The sequence below is a fragment of the Prunus avium genome, chromosome 2, assembly GCF_965620075.1.
Source record: "Prunus avium chromosome 2, drPruAviu1.hap1.1, whole genome shotgun sequence".
Classification (NCBI taxonomy): Eukaryota; Viridiplantae; Streptophyta; class Magnoliopsida; order Rosales; family Rosaceae; genus Prunus; species Prunus avium.
In genome coordinates this window covers 6,568,622-6,575,699 of record NC_142285.1, presented here as the reverse complement: position 1 = coordinate 6,575,699, position 7,078 = coordinate 6,568,622, and positions in this window count along the sequence as shown.

The window sequence follows — 7,078 nt, the reverse complement described above, 5'->3', positions numbered from 1 at the left end:
TTAAACAGTATCTTAGACCATGTATGGAAATAAGACGACGGTTTTATATCTTTCATGACGTAAATGTGTATACACTACGTCGGTTACTCATAAGAACCGACGTGGTTTAAAATTTACAAAAACAAACACAAAATGATTGTTCTTCTCCCACAAGACGACGGTTTTATCTTGTTTCCGACGTATTAATTGTCACACCATGACGGTTTTTAACCACCGTCGTGCACTTTGCATTAGGTAGAATTTAACGGCCGTCGTAGTGTGTCCATTCTATCGTCGAAAACAAGACAGAATTGTCGTCTTTTGGCATCGTGAGAGTATCGACTTATGAATTTAATCAAAACCAGTGAAAGATTTCCTCAATTTGACAGAATCTTGTTTCCAGACAACGACGGCATTCAAATGAAATGTACAAAAAGGGAAGAGAGTGAGAAAAAACCTTTGGCGTGTGTAGGGGTCTTTTTCTTCCGGCGGCAGGTGGGCTTAGCTGATGAAATTGTCCCCTTTGTCTGAGTTCGAAAATTAAGCCCCAAAATTCCTCGAAAGGGCAGCAGGGCCTTAGGAAGTATTTTGGTTACCTTCACCAACCAAAACAACAACAACTTACAGATAATTTCTTCATGCTTACAGATAAAATTTTGGGCTTGGCATGAGAGGCATGTGGCATGGAAGCAAAATCAACATGAGTTTAGGACTGAGGGAAAATTAAGTGTTTCTAGGGGAAAGATGGGGTATTAAGGTAGGAGAGGAAAGGGTTTTGCAGAGAGGTTTGGTTGAGATTGAGGGAAAGAGAGAAATGGGTGACTTGAGTATCACTTCCGGCAGCTCGTCAGTGACTCTGAGCAGCCTGCCAGAAGAGGAAAAAATGAGGGGAATAAGGGTGATAGACCAGCAAAGCACGAAAATTACTGAGCTTGCAAGTAGGAGAGGAAACTTGCTCTCCCAAGTGTGTGTTGTGTTGGGTAGAGAGGGGTCCTATTTATAGCTGCTGGGATTTGCTCTTCTCCAAGAAACCCTAATGGTTTCCTCTCAATCTAGCTAAGTTTTCCTCCTTTTTTCTTCTCCTCCCTCTTGACTTACCTTATGGTGGCAACAATTAGCTCTGCCCAATCCCACAAAATCAGAGACTTTTGGGGGCTCAAGGCTCCCTCCCTTGGCTGCTTCAGAGGAGAGCCTCTATTTTCACCCATCTTCTTTATCTTCTTTCTTCCTTTTTCCATGGCCAAATTTGATGAAGGAAAGAAACTGGGTTTGTATGCTGGTTCAAGGGATGGCATCCCTCCTTGCGTGCTAATATCCCTTGGTTCCTTGAAGGATTTTTGCTTGGAACTTGCTCCCCCATGTGCTGGAACCTCCAGCAGCTTTATTCAATAAACCTTCAGACCTCCCTCTTCGTGGATTTTGTTCTCCCAGCCAGCTGGGGTATTTGTATGGGCCAAGATGGCTCATTAAGTAAGTGGGCTTTTTGGTTGAGTCAATAGGCTACTTTTGGATTGGGCTATTTTGGATTGGGCTATTTTCATTAAACGTTTGGGCTTTTGGTAAGGTTCATAGGCTATTTTGACTGGGCTATTTTTTCCTCTTGTGCTCACCCACATGTTTGGGCCTAAGAAATGGGCTTGAGTCCTGAGGCTCCCAAGCGACTCGGGGCTTCCATTTCTCGGCCCATCAATGGGCCTCATGTTGATTTATTACCATCCATACCACAACCCACTCAAGCAAGCCCCGGGCATTTGAGTGGCTTGGGCCCACTTAAGCTTGTAGCGTGACGTGTTGCTTATTTGCTTGGCGTGGCATGTGTGCAAGCGCATATGACGAACTTTCGCGTGCCCTAATCGGGCTTCTCCTCGGTAAGGTATTGCATTGGGCCGAGAATTTATTTGGGTCAAACCGTGAATTTTTTGGGCCTCAACAGCGTGCAAAGAAAGTTTCCTTCCGACGAAGACGAAGACGAAGATGGTGATTTGGAGATGAAGACGAAGATTCAGACGATGATGCTGCTTTTGGGAAATGAGAGGGAAACTACGATATTTTATCGGTGAGAGAAAACCGTAGAATATTAGGTCAGGTGACGAAAATTTTATATATTTTCCCAGAGTTCAATACAACGATGTTTTATTACAAAACCACCGTATTATTTAGTTATAACTACGGTAAATAATTCATAACTGACGTGGTTATCACAACTGCCGAACGACTGTTGGAATTCCGATGTGGTTATGACGGCGCTTTTTTTTATCTAAACTGACGTTGTACTTCGAAATTCAACGACTATGTATTTTAATAAACCGACGTGGTTACTTTGGGGTTCTGAAAACGACGTCGTTCTCTTTTTAATACGTGCCAAATGACTTTTGGATTTCCGATGTAGTTATGACGGCGCTTGTTTATCTAAACTGACGTTGATTATTCAAATATGACGTCGCTATGTATATTAGAACCGACATGGATATTTACGATAATTTGTTTAAATATGATTTTTTCACGCGTTTTTTAACTCTCAGTTTTCAATTAGGGTTCCAACTTCTTCTTGCCCTTTGCTCTGTCTCATCAAATTCTAAAAAATTGTCTTTCTGAAAGCAAATGGGTTTGCAGAATGATTCGTCACAAGACCAAGCATGGGTTTGCAGCCGCACTTGCCCGTTTGAAGGCATACGAGGGTGTTCCTGATGCTTCTTATGATAAGATAAAGAGGATGGTCATTCCTGATGCTCTAAAGTGATCTTTTCACACTTTGTTGATTTTGATTTTATGAAATTATTAGATATTCATCTGTGGCTGTGCAGGAGCTTGAGAACAAGAGGAAGGAGAGGGCCCAGCTTGCATATGAGAGGAAGAAACAGTTGAACAAGCTGAGGGTGAAGGCAGAAAAGAAACCACGATGTATTTGCCTAATTTGTGTACATATATTGTGTAAATATTGATCAATATTTAACACGAAGAGATTTGCCTTTTAAGATGAAAATGTTGTTGAGGATTGAGAATTAAATTTTGTTTTGTGTTAAGAAAGATATTACCAAAATAAAAGAAAAATTAATTAATTTTAAAAATCTATAAAATTAAGACGGCGGTTTACAGAGAAGGCAGATGTATAAATAGAAAAAATACGATGGTAATTTGAACTTAGGACGTGGTAAATAAATACGACAGTAGTGTTGTAGGTACCGTCGTAGTATACTCCAAAATAATAAGTCGATAAATTAATCTCTCGCGTCATGGTATATTATTTAACACGTCGTTTTTTTTGTAATATACCGACGTGGATTACATTACATTATACGACGTGGATTCCATAAAATTATACGACGTGGATTCCATTAAAGAATAACCGACGTGGTTTTTTACAATTAGACGGTGGTATGTATATAAGGGCCGGCGTGAGTTTAAAAGATTTATTGTATAAATTTGACTCTTTCTTTCAGTTTCAGTTTTCATTTAGGGTTCCAAGTTCTTCTGATCTCTCTGGAGGCTCGTCTTCCTCTCTCACATACACACATACATCATCACTCTCTCTCACATCTCAAAGACAATAATTTGGATGTTAATGATGTATGCGTTTTGGTGTATCTCAAAGACACCAAAACGCACACATCATTAACTTTCAAAACATTGTCTTTCTCAAAGTTTGCAGTGGTCAGTTCAGTTCAGGTTTCTTTTTGGATTTTGTGTATTTAAAATATTGTCTTTCTCACTTTGGTGGTTCGATTATGATTAGGATCCAAAGATCTCAAAGGTAAGATATCATAGCTCTTGGGATCTCATTTTAATTTTCGTAGGCTACCAAAATTAAAAAATAATTAAATCTTAAAAAGAAATAAAAATTAAGACGGCGGTTTATAGAGAAGTCACCGTCGTAGTATACAGACGTGGATTCCATTATATTATACGACGCGGACTAAGAACAGTTGGTCGTGTTTAGTTAGGAGTTAACACGGCAGGTGTTTTGGTGAACTGTCGTCTTTATGTTCTACGTCGGTGGATTCATACCCGCTGTCGTTGTTTTTTGGTCAGATTTTAACTCTGAAGAAAACCTTTTTAAAAAAACGACGCTTTTTTATTTGTGTGCGTCGTCTTTTAAAAATATTCAACAGTAAGGCACTTATCCACGACGGTTTTTTTTTTACCATCGTCATTTTAAATACAACGACGATTTTATGTTCTGCCGTCGTCTTTTTCTAGTCGTCTTTTTCTCTTTTTGTAGTAGTGTGTGCCTGATACCTTTCAATTGCATGTGCTTCATATCATGCCTTGTCAGCTTCTTCTCTTTTCAAGTCTCTTTCAATTCTTAGTGCATCGTTCTTAGCAATTTGCTCCAAAATTTTTGCACATTCAGTGTTCGAAGTGCTCCATCTCTTGACCTTTGCCGCCTTTCTCCTAATAGGCCTCGACTCACATTGGATTAGTGAGTCTTGGTCTATTGGGGAGTCCAATGGCAAATCAGTTGTCAGTGAATCATGAAGCGGTGTCTCATTCAACACAACCGTCGGACCAGTGGAAATAATTTTGAATCTTGAACAATTCTTCACAATGTCCCAACATTGGTGATTGTTGAAACTTTTTTTGCCTTGACCAATGGCACCAAACCACATTTGTGCTTGAATAATCTATTAAAAAAATAATTCGAAATGCAAGAAAATATAAATAAACAAATTGGAAATGCAAGAAAATATATATATATATATAATGGAAATGCAAGAAAAAAAAAAGGTGACATTATATTGAATAAAATGGCATTTATAAATATTTTACTTCGTCGACAAGATTTTGACCGCTTCGAATGTTGTCCCTCGCTTTTGCCAACCTATCTCTCCTTTTTCCTAACTCTTTATTCAAAATTTTCCACCTACTAGCCAATGACATTTCCGTACGAGCTGAACCCGATCTTTCACAAAATTCTCTAGGAATTTTTCTCCACATATGAGAGGACTTCATCTCATTGCCCATGATCGGGCAATGACCAACTTTGACCCAACACCCACACAACAAAATATCTTCCAAGGTTGTCCACGCGCCTCTGGCTTCGATGGAAGAGGCAATTTGTATTTTTACACAAATGGAATTTTTAGAAGTAGAAAATTTTGTGTGGAAAATGAAAAATATTGGATGGAGATGAATTTATATGAAGATTTGGTGTGGAAAGTGAAAACGATTGGTAGTTATGTATAGAAAAAAAAATTCAGAATTTTTTGGTATTTAAAAAAAATCCCTAAGGAGAAAAATATTTGTTGTGGAAAGTGAGTCATATTGGTAGGTATTTATTGAAAAAAAATTCAGAATTTTTTGGTATTTTTTTGCAATTTTTTAAAGATAAAAAATCACACCCATTGGATTTATCAGAAATCCATGATCGGAGCGTCCGAGAACCGCCACGTGGCTTATTCCCATTGGTTTCTATTAGAGCTTATGTCTGCCGTGACATCAGCGGCTGAAATCAGCATGATTTCATAGCTGACCTCATGATAAAAAATCACACCCATTGGATTTATCAGAAATCCATGATCGGAGCGTCCGAGAAGCGCCACGTGGCTTATTCTCATTGGTTTCTATTAGAGCTTATGTCTGCCGTGACATCAGCGGCTGAAATCAGCATGATTTCATAGCTGACCTCATGATAAAAAATCACACCCATTGGATTTATCAGAAATCCATGATCGGAGCGTCCGAGAAGCACCACGTGGCTTATTCTCATTGGTTTCTATTAGAGCTTATGTCTGCCGTGACATCAGCGGCTGAAATCAGCATGATTTCATAGATGACCTCATGATAAAAAATCACACCCATTGGATTTATCAGAAATCCATGATCGGAGCGTCCGAGAAGCGCCACGTGGCTTATTCCCATTGGTTTCTATTAGAGCTTATGTCTGCCGTGACATCAGCGGCTGAAATCAGCATGATTTCATAACTGACCTCAGAAGCCTTTGGGCCATAGCCCAGGCAATTCTTGCCCGTTGGCATGCCCAGGTTGGTGGGTCGCACCCCTTGCTCGGGCTGGACCTTGCGCGCTTGAGGGGTTTTTTGGGCCAGGGGCCCCCATTTGCCTGCCTTCCCTCTTGTAGTGGAAGTGTTTCCACCCCTAAAAAATGGGCCTAGGCTCCAAAACCAACCCCCACAAAGGAAAAGTTAGCATGGCAAGAAGTGGACCCACGAAACTGGGCAAGCCAAAATGCAAAACTTTCTTAGGCTGCTGCCTGGGCAAGCTGAATTCAGCGGCCAATTTAAATACCAAAAAAACAAAAATAAAAAACCCAAAAAATCATTTTTTTTCCTATAAATACCTAGCCATGTTCTTATCACTTCCCACACCAAAATCCATACAAATTCCTCTCCTCATATCTCATATAAATAGTGGTTGCCCTTGGATTGCCAGGGCAATAGGTAGGAATGCATCAAAAAATTGCTAAGGCAGTCACTATTCATGTGAATAGTATTTGCCCATACTTGTCCTTACTCTTTGCCATGGCACAATAGGGTGGAAGTGCTCTAACATGCTTTAGTTTTGTTGAAGATTTTGACAAAATTAACCAATTGTCATTTAATTGCAACAACTAGCAAACTATAGACCTAAAATCTCAAAAATTCAAACTATAGTAGCAAAGTGAAACTTCACCCAAATTATAGAGACCAAAATTGTAACTTGGCGTTTAAACATACATCAACAAAGAATAACTAAGTTGAAAACCCCAATCTCATACATGGCTAATTCTTCCTACTACTCGACGTGGATAATGATGCCCTCTAGCCTCGACTTGTATATATGCTATTTTCACAACTGAGTAGATAACCTTGTTATTAAAAGCTCATAACCTAACAAAAATGCAAACTAAAATATATTAAGATCATATCTCCAGCAAGCACATCTTCTTTCCCTATCCCAACAATATATGACCTTTACAAAATTAGTATGTTTCTTGAAGCTTTGAGAAACTAGTACGTATAAATAGGTAGCTTATTGTTACCTTGTTATAACCCTTTGCAACCTCTCCCTTTTTAAAGACAACAAAGGCAATGTCTTTATTTTTCCTAGCTTATCTCAAACCGATGTATTAAAAGTGCCACATAGACATTTAACGGCTAGAAAT